This window comes from Drosophila nasuta, chromosome X (genome assembly GCF_023558535.2).
Source record: "Drosophila nasuta strain 15112-1781.00 chromosome X, ASM2355853v1, whole genome shotgun sequence".
NCBI lineage: Eukaryota > Metazoa > Arthropoda > Insecta > Diptera > Drosophilidae > Drosophila > Drosophila nasuta.
Window position 1 is genome coordinate 6,854,374 of NC_083459.1, and position 15,296 is coordinate 6,869,669.

Below are 15,296 nucleotides of genomic sequence, written 5' to 3' on the forward strand. Positions count from 1 at the left end.
GGAAATTGAAAAATATACCACAAATTCAATACACAATTTGAAGAATAAATGCAGTATATACATACAGTATATCAATGCAGTATTTACACAATGTATAAAATTGCAGTATATAAATACATTATATGATATATACACAGCATATAAGTACGAAATATAAATACAGTATATAAATTCAGTAGAGAAATGCAGTATATTAGAACAGTATAGAAATGCAGCACATAAGTACAGTATAAAAAATACAGTATAAAAGTACAGTATATAAATTCATTATATAAAAAAAAAAAAGTATACAGTATAGAAATGCGGTATATAAGTACAGTATATAAATTCAGTATATAACTTCATTATATAAATAAAGTATATAAAACCAGTATTTAAATACAGTATATAAATACTGCATATGGACTCAGTATATAAATTCAGTATAAAAAACATATAAAAGAAATACAGTATTCAGATACAATATATAGACACAGTATCCAAATAAAGTATAAAAATACAATTAAATACGTTTAGAACAACAGTTGATTACTCTGACAGCTGCGTTTAAAGACAGTTAGAATATAAAGTACTATATGTAAAGGTTGAACAACCCTGATTTACGTCATCATATCGCAACTGATCATAATTTCATTATACCAGAATCTAGATAACTGTCTGGCCACAGCAGCAGTCAACAGCTGCTCTCATTCTATTTGCATTACTTTACAGCTTTTTTTTTGTGCTTCTTTTTAAATATTTAGAGACTTTTCTTCGTCTGAAATTCGTTTTTATTGTTCTTTCTGTGAGTGGAACTTTTTTGCCGTTTGCCTAATTGCGAATACGCCAAAGATACATACATACATACAGTATTTTCTCAGCCACTATCTGAAGTTACCATGGAAATTTTTATGCGGTTTTGTCTGTTTAATCTGCGAATGCAGTATATAAAAATAAAGTATATAGTCTCTGTTGATATACAATATAAATAATTACGAAAATCAAATTAAACTCATCTGTTTTTTGTATTCGAAATCTAATTAAAATAATTCAATTAATTTTGCGTGTTTATTTTGTTTTCGAATGACCTTCATTTTTGTTTCGTTTTTTTTTTTTCGTTTTTTGTTGATTTAGGGGCTTTAGAGAGAAGGAGGCTAAGGTAACCGATAATTATCAAAGAACTCAAAGCTCATGCAAAATTAATGCTCAAATGGCAAACACATCGCAACGACTTATCTGTAGCCCAATAAAAACCTTTCTAAATCAACTTCTTTCAACACTTAGGGGCCCCATCGACAATTTGCCCGCCCTCACCGCGTCGCCCTTTTTGATTAATGAACTTGTTTGCTTAAAGGCTTTGCAGCGACCTTTTACACCGAGACTCGACTCGACTCGACTCGAGTAAATGCCTTTCAATTGAGTTCAGTTTACACAAATGTGTGACTGGGACAGACTTAAACTCAGACACAGACACAGACACGCGTGCATCCATTTAGTTGTGTATCCAAGGCCAAACATCGCATTGCGTATACGCAAGGCTACGATGGCGATCAAAGGGTGCAATTACAACAATTCTCCAGTCTCCGTCGCCATCTCCGACTCCATCTCTGTCTGCATTGCATAAATCAAGTTCGCCAATCAGCCTTACAACGCAGAGATGTGGAGTCGGTATTCGGTATTCGGTATCCGTATCGAAGTCTAAATCGAAAAATTGGCTTTTTTGTTGCTTTGCTTTTCGAGCAACAGACCCGAACATTACAGCGCATTACACGCATTTGTTGGCTATCGCTGGCTGACCATCGGAACTTCACAAAAAAATTGTCCATAAAAGGGGCGAACAACAACAACAACAACTCGAAGGTTGCCCAGTTGTTGTTTAGTTGCTTTGAGCTTGTTGCATGTGCATTTTCAATTGAAATTGTTTTGTTTCGTTTCTAGTTTTTTTTTTCATAATCATTTTTTGGTATTTCTACATTGTCGCATTGTCACAAACAGTCGACAACAAAGAGAACAAAATACGAGTGTGCATTAAATCCCAGCACAAATAAATAAATGAAAATCCAAATTGTCTGAGTACTTCAACAACAACTCTATGTTTAATTTTTCCTGCCTTTTGTGACACACGATTATCAAAGTGGAAATGAAGTCGCCTCTAGCATAAACTATATTTGGTTTTTTATTTTTTTTTAATTTTTGCAGTTTTATGTCCGAATTGATGTAGCTGACATTTTGCAAATGATTCAATTACTTACAAAGAAAATTTAACTACGTTTCAAAATATTGTAAATAAATGTGGCAAGCTTCAGGGAAAAAAGTCAATAACAATAATTCCATGAGCAATAAAATATTGTCATTTAAAATAAAGTTTATTTTATACGTTTATTATTAGTATAATAAATATTTGTATATCCGCTACGCAGAGGTAAGAAGTTATAGACAATAATGGCTATACTATTTATGCGATCTGATAAAAAATGGTAGAAGTTAATTAAGAAATACTTTTTTATAGTAAATAATGTATATTGGAATCGGATCTAAATTGCTTTGACCTGACAATCTGGTATATTTTGCAGTATATGGTATATTTTGAATGTAGTACTGTATCAATATACCAAATATAACATTTGGTATATTTTTGTATTTTTGGGATTTAATTTTGGTATATTTTGCAGTATATGGTATATTTTGAATGTAGTACTGTACCATTATACCAAATATAGCATTTGGTATATTTTAGTATTTTGTGGTATTTAAATTTGGTATATTTTAAGATTATTATCGCATTGTTTTACTTTATTCAAAATTATTAGCGGGTATTTTCTAACTTATTATTTAATTGAAATTTGAAAAACTGCAATTTGTTATCGTGCACTAACTACTAAAATATTTGTATATTTAATCCTCAGTATTTCCATCTTAACTATTTTCATTATTTCTTACTATTTTGTTGACTTTTTTATCATATCTACATCATATTTTGCATTTTGTTGGGATTTTCACGGCAATTGGCTCGAATTGTCCGCCTTAATTGCCGGCAAGCATAAATCAAAAATGATGCATTATTAATTGCGACACACACACACACATCGAAGCGAGTGCAACTTTCGCTGTGCCCTTTTGTCCCAGTAAGGCAACGGAATGGCTTTAATAACTCGTATTCGCAATCTTGTCCGTCTGCGTTTGACTGAATTTTCATTTCGGTTTTTTCTTTCTGCTTTTCGGTTTTTTTACTTTTCGAGTATGCCACGCCCACCGGCAAACGCTTGAAATTTCTACAGTCGCCTAGCGAAAGAGAGTGCAGAGTGCAGTGTGCGCGCATATCTGGAAAGTTTATTTACTTTGCAGCTCCATGGCACACTCCATGTGTCATTTTTATCGCCCCGTTGCCGTCCAAGTGCAGCAAACATAAAATTGCCAACTGCAGTTGCAGTCGCTGTCGACGTTGACGTCGCAGTCGCAGTCGCAGTCACTGCTTGGACTCTTTTATGACTCAGAAGTACTTTGTGCAGTGACTGAGTTGACAGGCCGCAGAAGCAGCAGCAGCAGCAACAGCAACTTGGTTTCATCGTATGGCCATTATACGCACTCGCATTCACACTCACACTCCACAAACACATTCACTCACACACACACACACACATTCAGAGGCCTGGTGAGTGCTTCAGAGTGTTTGGCTTACGTGATTTGTGACCCACAATAGTCGTAAGCTCACAATGACAGGCGCCAATGGAATTGGCAACTGCAGCAACTTGTCTTCCAATTCTGTTCTGTTCTGTTCTTTTTTTTTTTTTTTTTTTTTTGGTAAGTATTTTGATTTTTCCTCCTTCGCATGAACAAAAAAATGGAAACACATTTTTGCACACAACGGAAAATCCATTATGTTCTGTTCCACTTTTAAATGCTTTGTCATAGGTATTTTGTAGAGCTTAAAAAGTATTTTTCAGTGACTGTAATTATTCTATGTTATTATTATTCTATGTTGTACACAAATCTTTACAAAATAGAATGTAAATAAGGAATATGCATAAAAAATAATAATTAAAAAATAAAAAAGCAATAATAAAAAAATCAAATAATAAAAAAATGCCAATAAAAAATAATTAAAAAAAAAAATTTTAAAAAAATTATTTAAAAAAATAATAAAAAAAAATTTAAAAAAAAAAAAATAAAAAAAAAAAAAAAAAAAAAAAAAAATAAAAAAAATAATTTTAAGAAAACTAAATAAAAAATAATTTAAAAAAATAAATAATAATTTAAAAAATAAAACAAATAAATAAAAAAATAAAAATAATAAACAAAAAAATCAAAAATCAGTCTAAGCTGTATACAAATTGAATTGTAAATACTAAAAAAATAAAATAAAAATAATAATAATAATAAAAAAAAAATAATAAAGTAATAAACAAAAAAATAACCTTAATAATTAAATATAATAATTTTAATAATATCAATCACTAACTATTATTTTACATTTATTTTTTACTCAGATATTTAAAATACCTTAAAAAAAGGTCAAAATTAGAATCTGCATATTGTAAGGTTTGCCGTCTTCTATTTTCAAATGACATTTTACTCTAATTATTATTATTTTTGTGTAATGCAATTTTATACAAATTACTTTCTAAAAATGGATTTCCGCTGATAATAATAATACCTATTTTAGTACCTTAATAAAACTTAATTAAGGAGAAAATACATATGTTTTAAGCCGCTTAATTTTTAAGTGTTCATCAACGAACTCTCAATTTATCACATTAATTTAGCATAATTTCCCAAAACGAATTTCTGTGTTGTGATAGCACGCCAATTGCTTTGCACATTTCTCACGCTTTTTATGCAAATGGAAAACACATTTCCAAATAAACAGTTTATATAACCAAAGACTATCTAACCGAGCATAACTACTTAAAAGACCGCAACGCAGATAAAACTTGAAGATGAGCTTTGTTTTCTTTTCGTTTTTTTTTTATTTTCTCGCACGTTGCACATCTACATACAGATATACGAAACAAAAATCATAAAACGAAAAGTTGAAAAATGCAAATGGAAAAAAGCGTTTCCCAGTTTAGATTGAATTGAGTCGCGAGAGTTGAGAAATATTTAACTAGAGAAGAGGAAACCATCATAAAGGCGAACAAAAGTTTTGACCCCCTTAAAGCGAATTGAAACACGTTTTTGTCGTAAATTTCGAAAGATAAAAAACATAACATATAATACACAAAAAAAAAAAAAAAACACTAAAGAAACAAAACAAAAACATAGCTTTGAAGTTTCAATTTCAGTCGATTCGATGCAGTTGCACACGACTTGCTATCATAACACACACATTCACACGCACACACATTCACACACACACACATACTCGCAGACACACACACACACTCATTTGCACCTGCGCAAAAAAAAACATTTATTAACCGAGAGTAAATTAAAAGTGACTTTTATTGTATTTGATTATTCATATATGAATAACTGCATCGATGCAAAAGAAATGAATGTTCTCCTCCCCCCTCTTTCCAACCGCTTTAATCTTACCCCGCACAGGTTGATCCCTCCAACTGTCCCCTAGCTCCCCCCTCCGGCATCCACGAACCCCTTTAAGCCAGCAGAAAAGCTGCACAATGTGAAAATACCGCTGGTTGTTCAATGTAACTGCTTTTTGTCGTTGTCGCTGTCGTTGTTGCTGCTGTTGTTGCTGTTGTAATTTTTCGCATAAATTTACATTAATTTATGCAATTGCTTGCATTGTTTTTTCTCTCTCTCTCTCTTTTCCTCTAGTGTTTTTTCTCTTGTGTTGTTACTGCGGTTGCTGCTTTTTTTATCGCATTTTTATTGTCATTTGTGTTTTTATTGAACAGTTTGTGACATTTTACGATTTTCAAAGTGAAAGGTACATATTTGGTAAATTGCTATGGAAAAGAAATGACGGCAGTCTTCCAAAACCACAAAAGACCAAAACCAAAGCGCAACTAAGAATGCTGTGCTCCTCTACTGCTCTTCTATATTTGTCATCGGCTACAAAATACCCTGCAGTAGCAGTAATCAATTTTAATCCTTTATTGTTGGTTAAAAGCTTTCGTAATGTTTGAAGAGGTGGAGAAAAGTATTAAATAAATATATGTAAAATTTTTTTCTTTTAGAATTTTTTATCAAAAACAGTATTATTCGTAAAGCAGTATTAATAAGTCTTAATATTACAAAAAGTAAAAAAGTATTAACGAAATTTACGAGTTTGTTTCTTTAAGTATTTTATCAAAAACAGTATTAATCGTAACACTGTAATCATAGTATTAATATTAAAAAAAAAGTTAAAAAGTATTAACAAAATATACTGTTTTTTTCTTGCAGTACTTTTTTTTTTGTAACAAAAATTTCAGTATTAATCCAATGCATGGCATCGTCTCAATATTCACAAATATGAAAGAATTGTGTTGTTTTTGTTAATAAAAAATATATTCAAATAATCTTAATACCTTTGTCGACATGAAGTACGAAAGATATTTGTAAAATTCTAGTATTTTTTTGTTGCTATAAAACTTCATTAAATAATGTAACATAACTTATTTTGAGTGTTTTAGTATTTTTGTAAAAACAAAAAAAAACAGTATTAATCGAATGTGTTGTTGGTTCCCTTTTAGTATTTTTTATATACATAAACACATCATTACTCGAATATACCGATTTAAGTAGATTACGATTGTGTGAAAGGATTTTTGCAAAGTTTTTTTTAAATTGTAATGTATATACAAATAAAAAAATTCATGTATATTTCAGAAAATTATGGAAAGAGATTCGTTTATGGCGTTCCCTTTTGGTATTTTTGTACTAATAGAATAACTTCTACCAATCTAAAATTCTTTTTCAGCATTCCCTTTTGGTATTTTTGTATACTATAAATACAATACATCCACTTATCTAAAAATCGTATTAATATTTGTATCTATCATTGTGATATTTCTTGGTTTTCACCACGCTAACATAATTTTCCATCACATTATTCACCCTCAACTCAGCAGGTGATTATTATTGCAAAGTAGTTTTGCAGAGTAAATCACCAGGTGTCATTTTGCACGGCAAATGGTTAATGCCATATCTGGGCGTCAGGGTAGAAAAGACACACATGGAGTGTATGTGTTGCACATAGTCAGGTACTTGGATAGGTTGCTTGACTTTGCATTGCTTTGGCATTTTTTCTGTATTTCTTGGAGTTGTTGCTGTTGTTGTTGTTGTTGTTGTTTGTGTTCGTCTCTTGGCTGTTTGCCTGCTTTTGGTTTTATTTATGCAGCCGACGCGGCGCGAAAATCCATTTTGAACTGGTTTCTCGGTTTCTCGCTTTTGGCCTTACTTAGCGACAGAGAGAGAGAGAGAGAGAGAAGAGTAGGAGCTGCCACCGCCACCGCAGTCGTCGTTGTCGCTTGTTAAAAATGGAAAATTGTGCACGTACTTTTCGTACTTGCCAGCCAGTTGGCCAGACTATAAAAGTTAATGAAAAAAGCACAAAAAATGGAAAGAAAAAAAAAAGAGACTCAACTGAACCGAAGCAAACTGAGCTCAGCGTAGGCTGCTGCACTTTCAAATGGGCGGGTGGCCGCATGTGGCATGTGGCATGGGGCACGACGACGCGGCATCTTGAAGGGCAGCAAGTGTCTGCAATTTACTTCCGTGATCTAGCGACTAACAAACTCCATCTCTCTCTTTCTCTCCCTCTCTGAATAGAGACATTGACATATTATCGCAACGGTTTAAGGACATGGCAAGTCAATCGGGCTGACATTAATTATGCTAACTGCAAGAGAGAGAGAGAGAGAAACTTGTGTTCCAACAACTTGACCTCAGTGTCTCGTCAGCTATTCATTTGCTTAACTTTCGTGCTGTGTGCGACACATCAATCAAAAGCTAGACTAACTAGAGAAATGATTTTAAATGCGTGAACACAAAGTTCGTCACCAAAGGTAAACAAAAAACGCAACAGAACAGAAATTTGTTGGCGCTCTGCCAGCTAAGAAATTAACAGAAAAATATTCCAGCACAAAAAAAAATTGTTGTTTATTTTTTTTTGGCGACAAATGGCGACAGGATGTGAGAAAGCAGAGAACTATGTAGTATCCACAACTATTCAAATTTGAATTGAAAACGTCATAAAGCAAATAAATATTTTTGTTCATAAAGTCGAACGGAAATTGATTTCAGCTCTTGCACAAATTGCGATTCCTTCGAGCTATGCAGCAAAAAAAAAAAATACACAAAAAAATAGAGGAAGCAGAAAAAACTTGATTCGCAAAACTCGGACTTTGAATGTGCTTTTTTCTCAGCTTTGCTTTGCATTGCGAATGCGAATGCGAATCCGACTCTGAATCGTGATTTATGCGTTACAGCGCGACAAATAAAATAAAAATCAACAACATAGTTAAGAAGTAAATAGAAATAAGGGCCAATCGTGGGAGAAAGTACGCATCGCAATCGCAATCGCATAAATTTGACTTTGACTTACCTTAGCTGCCAAAAATATGAAGAAAATAAATGTTGATGAAGATGATGATGACGTTGATGATGTTTTCTTTTGATTCTGCAAGTATAAAAGAAAATACGAAATTTTGAATATTATATATTTGTATGTTGATTGTAAATGTGAATTTCATTATGGAGAATTAGTATAATGATGAATGAGAATGCTTTGCTCACTTGGCTTTTTATAAATTGAAGAATAGTTCAAACACTTTCTCACACATGCCGCACACACACACATACACATACACAAATATAAAATGCAAATGCGACTCGCCTCCCTAACATAATGTTGCAAGTATTTGAATGCCAAAAGGTGCCAGAAGATGCATTAAAGTGTGGTCAGAGAAACGAAACGCAAAAAAAAATCAAGTAAAAAAGCGACAGTCGAGTGTACTCGACTCTGAGATATCCGCTAACCGTATTAAATAAAAGCAAAACAGTGTGCTATTATTCATAAAATATACTAAATAATATACCGTAAAAATACTAAAATATACCGAAGGTCATATTTGGTATATCGGTGAAATACTACATTAGAAATATACCGAATAGAAGTTAAAGCATATCAAATTGTAGTCGAAAATACTAAAATATACCGAATGTCATATTTGGTATATCAATGAAATACTAAATACGGAATATACCAACTCGGGATCAAAATATACCATATTGTCACCGAAAATATACCGAAGGTGATATTTTGTATATCGATGAAATACTAAATTCGGAATATACCAAATAGAGGACAAAATACACCAAATGATCAGCCAAAGCTTTTACTTCGCTATGTCGTCTCGTCTGTTCATTCTGATCGAGCATATATAAAATTTCTCATTTTTCATTCATTTTCGGCCGACACAAAATTATAATACCCTTCTACACTATATGGGTAGCGGGTATAAAAACGCAGAGAAGGTAAGGAACCATAAAAATGCGCACATAAATTATATTGAGAGGAGCCACTATGGATGGCACCATGGCAACCCTGGCAATCTGCGACGATGGCCAACATACGCAAATGCAATGTGAAAATTTATGACCAAGCATTGCCAGCCCGACACTTAGCAGGCGTCCAGCACACTCCTCCTCTGCTCCCCTTTTTCCCATCTTCATCTCGATTGGTAGGCAAATAAATTACAGCGTCATTCGCAGCTACCGAAAACGAAACCCGAAAACGAAAAAAGAAATAGAAGCTGAACAGGCCAATCAGACAGACAATCACACAATCGCAATCACAATCGATCAGCATATCAAAAGTCGTCAATCAATTGGCAAATAAAAAATAATTACAAGATTTACAGCTTCACATCAGTGATATGTGTTTGTTGTATCGAGCTCTTCATCGTTTTAACGATGTGTCCGTTTTATATATATATATATTTTGTTATAATCCGTCACTTGATCTAAAGTTTTCTCTACACTTTTATGTTTACGTCTTCCAGACGTTGTTTTCTCTTCAAGTTTGCTATATTCACTTATTGTTATGAGAAGATTTACTTTGATACTTAGCTTTTTTCGCTTATTATAATATAAAACTTCACTTTTATATTTCCAATTTCTCATAATACTTCATCTTTGTCTAACAAACTAATTCAGTTCTATTCGATACTTTTATTTGTATGACTTTCTGTCTTCTTTCTTTCTTATTCTATTTATTTCTGTTATAATTTTATAAATGATTTCTTTTTTTTGTCGTAATAAAATGATTTTTATCTGTGAATTTTTAATGTGCATAGATTTTATATAATTTGCTTATATTATTTGCTTATCATTTTGTTAATATAATTAATTGAAATTTCCTATCTCTCATTATAACGTTGTCATTATCTATCAGTCAATAATATAAATTTCTATATCAATTTTGATCTACACTTTTCTTATTACGTTTTTCTGCTTTCTTTTTATTCGTGTTTTATTTTCTTATCATATTATGAGTGTTGATTTTTTTTTGATTTCCCATGTCTCATTATAACATTATCTTTGTCTAACAATCTAGACTAATTCGTGCAAAAAATATGTATCTTATATCTTTCGCATTTGCAAGTTGACTTGCTCATTCAAAAAGGTTTCAAGTTCACAAAAACTTGGAAGAATTTGATTAACTAAGCCCACAAAAATGCTGTTATAAGTAATTGCAAAACTTAAAAATAAAAACATATTATTGCATTAAGTTTTTAGGGATTGTTTTAAGATACTGAGATCATAGCAAACTTCAATTCATTATTTCGCTTCAATTTGAATGGGGAATAAAACTAGATTTACTCAGTGTATTTTACTAGATATTCATTCTGTTGTAACGCTGACCACTTTCAAGTGCACAACGAATAACTCTGAATGCTTTCGATAATGTTAATGATAATGATTCACATGGCTGACCACGAGACTCAAACTGAGCCAAAGTCAGACTCAGAGCATCGGAGGCATAAAAGAGCTATGAATCACAGTTGTGCTGTGGCTGCGGATGAATCGTTAGTTACACCAGACCAGACAGAGTTATTGTTGCTCTGTTGTTGCTTTTCCAGTCCCATTTCCAATTCCAATTCCAGTTCCAATTTCCAAAGTCCGAAAACAAAAGAGCCCCATATTAATTTTATATAATTGAGCAAAACGCGCTCGCGGACGTTGGCGGACTTTGTGATGTTTCTATTTCTGTTTCGGTTTCTGTTGCTCTTTCTTTTTCTTACGCGATGCAGCTTTGGGCCCCCAAAAATGGTTGTTGTATAGAAGTGGAAAGAAATGAAACTTAACTACAAAGCCGCCGTTGCGTCGTCCAATTTCGTATCCCATTTCGAGTACTGCGCTTGATTGATGGACATGAGCTGCTATTTGCAGAAATAACTATAGTTGTTTTTGTTACTCCTGTTGTTGTTGTTGCTGTGGCTAGTCTTGTTGTTATTGTTGTTTATGCTTCGACTTGTTTACTTATGGCTTTTTGCAATGTTACGCATATCTATCTGCCACAGAGTTCTTGCTCTCGCTCTCGCTCTTGCTTAATTGCCTCCTATTTCTTGTACTAATATTATGCTTGTATGTTGTGTGTTGCATATACACATGCTGCAGCAGATTAAAGTTGCAGTTGCAGTGGCAGTTGCAGTTGTTGTTGCAACTGCCAGCGTAATATTTGCTTCGCTTGTGCAGTTTGAGTTCCAGGCACATTTGGTAGCCGATTATTAACTTGAAGATTGCACATTTCACAGTCAATTAACTGCGCAAACTACTCAGACTACACACACACACTCACACACACACACTTGCAGGTTGAAGAAACTTAAGTAACTTTTTTATGTAATGCAATCATTTTATTTGCTTCGCTATCAACAAGTTTTGTGCAAATCATTTGCTACACCAAAACAACAATAAAAATAATTCTTGCTGCCTTTTTTCCCTTCGTTATTATCTTCTATTTTTTTTCATATTTTTGCATTTCATTTTTTTATACACGCTACTGATAGATTAGACACCTAAATACTAAATATAACCTTTGGTATTTTTTCAGTATTAATTTGATATTTTTTCAGAATAATACCACACTGCTTTATCTTTATTCATCGGTATTTGTTAATACCAACATTTATATTTGGTTTATAAATATATATATATATATATATATATATATATTTTTTTGAATACTTTCATTCATCTGTTTTTTACTTTCATTCATCGACAAACCAAATATAAATTTTGGTGTTTTTTTTTAGTATTTTCATGGTATATTAATTTGATATATTTTCAGAATAATACCACACTGCTTTATCTTTATTCATCGATAAACCAAATATAAATGTTGGTATTTTTTAGTATTTTTATGTATATTTAGTATATTTATGTATATTATATTATATTTTATGTATATTATTATTTGGTATATTTTTAGAATAATACCACACTGTTTTACTTTTATTCATCGACAAACCAAATATAAATTTTGGTGTTTTTTTAGTATTTGTATGGTATATTAATTTGATGTATTTTTAGAATAATACCGCACTGCTTCGCTTTTATTCAAAATGTGTAGCAAGTATCTCATCGTCGAGCACACTCGACTGTAGTTGTTTCGCAAAAATCTGATACCTTTTGTTTACTTTTTGCTTTCCCTATTTTTCGTGTATTTCTAAGTTTAATTTGTACTCTTTGCATCTTTACTAATTCTACAAATTTTTGCTCTGTTCTCACTCTCTTTCGCTTTATCAAACTTTTTCTCTTTACAGCTTTAATAAATTGCTTCAAATTATTGCGTTCCGTTTTGTTGACTTCGTTGTCCAAAGTCGAAAAAGGGATTTGCTGTCGTGGATGAAAAACTTCTTGAACATTGTTTTCTTAATGGTCATGCATTAATCGTCACTCAAGCGAGTGGCTGCAGCATCTTTACATTCGTCGTTTAACTCCAAAGTGCAGCTCATCAAATATGAAGCAGAAATTTAACACGTTGTCGCCCATTAAATCAAAGTATTTGCTTGCAACAATATTTATTTTGCAATTTTACGAAATCGATACTCGCTTTGTATTTTACAGACTCATTACTCATACGCCATGTGAATCTTGTTCCGTCTTTGCAGCTCGCAGCTCGCAGCAAACAAAACGAAATAACTCATCATCAATAATTGGTAAACACTTAAAAGGTTTATGAACCTCTAGCCAAAAATACAATAAATACAAAAAGCTAAACAAATGAAGACAACAACAACAACAGCGCTGTATAATTTCTTATAATTACTTTGACTTTAGTTTATTTCTCTGGCGCTGCTATTATTATTATTATTACTATTGTTGTTGTTTATGACTCATACTCTGGCAAGCTTTTCCCAAATGAAGTTTAAATTGTAATCGAGAAAAAATATAAGAAATGTGAAATGGAAACGAACAAAACAAAAAAGTTTATACAAGCGAAAAGTTGCGCTGGCAGCCGCCAAAAGCGCAGATTAATGTAATTATGGAAACGCGATGAATTTTACAAGAAAATTGATTTTCAATCGAGTTGCAGCAGCAACAGCTTCAAGCTGAGACTTCCACGAAACGCAACCGCAATGAGCTCTTACTCAACTTGCACACACGTGAATCGCTCTCTCTCACTCTAACACAATCTCTCACTCTCTCTTTCTCCGTCTCTCTCCCTTGCTTATTCACTGACCATAGCGAATCGTTTTTCAAATGCAATAATGCGTGAGTTAACTCGAAACTAAAGCGTGGCGAGCAAGCAACAACAACAACAACAACAACAACACGATGAAATGGAAACTTCAACGGCCAAATGAGTGTTGCAAAATGTGTCAAGCCAAGGTTGGAAAACACTTTTGGGGAGAAAGCAAAGAGGGTCACAAAAGGTTTCGAAGAAATTCAACAAAACATGAATGAATAGCGAAAATTGAGTGTAATCTAATCGGTAAATTGATTTTTAACTGCTTAATTAGCGCAATTCGAGCTATTAAAATCAAGGTTTTATTTTTACAGTTAGCGTGCGGGAAATATTGTGTTTTATTGCAAAAGAAAACAAGGTAACAGATAAAAAAAAAATTATATGTTAAACAGCTTGCGAAATTTACAAATTCATTATTGTTGTGCATTTTTAATTCAACCAACAAAAAAAAAATGGAATACCAAGATAATTACGACAAATTCAATATTTAAAGCTAAAGATAAAATTAAATAAATATATACAAATAAATAAATATATATAATAACTAAAAAAATAATAATTAACAAAACTTAAAAATTATAAGTAATGAAATCAAAAATAATTATTTTTGAATTTTGCGTAATTTTGCTAATAATAATTTTAATTTTAATTACAATCGCGTACACGACTAAAATTAAAATATACAAAAATAAAATACCACAAACTAAAATCATAAACTGGAAAAAAAAAACCAAAAATGTATGAAAACCTAAGAAAATAATAAATAATAAAAATAAATTGAAAAGCAATTATAATTAAAATTTGAATAATTTCTTTTTCGATAAACAGAATTAAAAAATTCTAACTTTAATCTAACGATTATTAAATACATTTAAACAATATAACAATAGTATTTATTTTCATAATTTGTGACTCGATAAAATTAAAATTTTGACGTTCAATAAATTCATTTCGTTAAAAATTATAATATTAATTGAAATTTGGGACTCGATGAAGTCACAATTTATACTTATTTAATGAATTCAAAAAAAAGGTAATAATTGAAATGTACATAATTTTTTAGATGAATTAAAAAAAATGATATTAGTAATTGAAATCAAAGAAATTTGTGACTCGATGCGGTCAAAATTTATACGTTTAATAAATGAATTAACAAAAAAATAATATTAGAAATTGAAATTTACATTATTTTGTTAGATAAATTAAGAAAAAGAATAATATTAGTAATTGAAATTTACATAATTTGTGAGTCGGTAAAGCATCAGCGTTGTAGAAGTGCAAATAACAGATTCCAGCAACACACAGACTGTATGTGTGTGTGTGTGTGTGTGTGTGTGTGTGTGTCTCTGGTGATTTTGGTGCAACCTTAGAGAGATGACAAGATGCAGATTGCGACAAGTGCAGATACAGATACAAATTGCGGGAGCATTGCGCCGACGACAACTTGCGAGTTACGGGGAGTATTTTACTCTGTCTACCTCTCTCCCTCCCTCACTCTCTCTCTCTCTCTCTCTCTCTCTCTCCTTTGCTTCTCCCTGGTGGGCTGCTTATCGCTTCGCGTCTCTCGTGTCACTGGTTATCATCATCGAAACGGAGACAGAGTCACAGGCAGAGATAGAGATAGCGACAAAGGCAAAAGAAGAAGAGGAAGAAGAAGAAGCAAAGGAGAAGCACA

At 32.0% G+C, this 15,296-nt stretch overlaps 1 protein-coding gene across 1 annotated transcript in view; it reads right to left on the reverse strand.

Annotated features, from left to right (window-relative positions):
- The window catches only part of LOC132796198 (probable serine/threonine-protein kinase MARK-A), a 77,050-nt gene that overhangs the window by 49,553 nt on the left and 12,201 nt on the right, over positions 1–15,296 (reverse strand). The window contains exon 2 of the mRNA XM_060807278.1: positions 8,471–8,545. The gene's annotated coding sequence lies outside the window, so the exon portion shown is untranslated. The remainder of the gene's footprint in view (positions 1–8,470; positions 8,546–15,296) is intronic.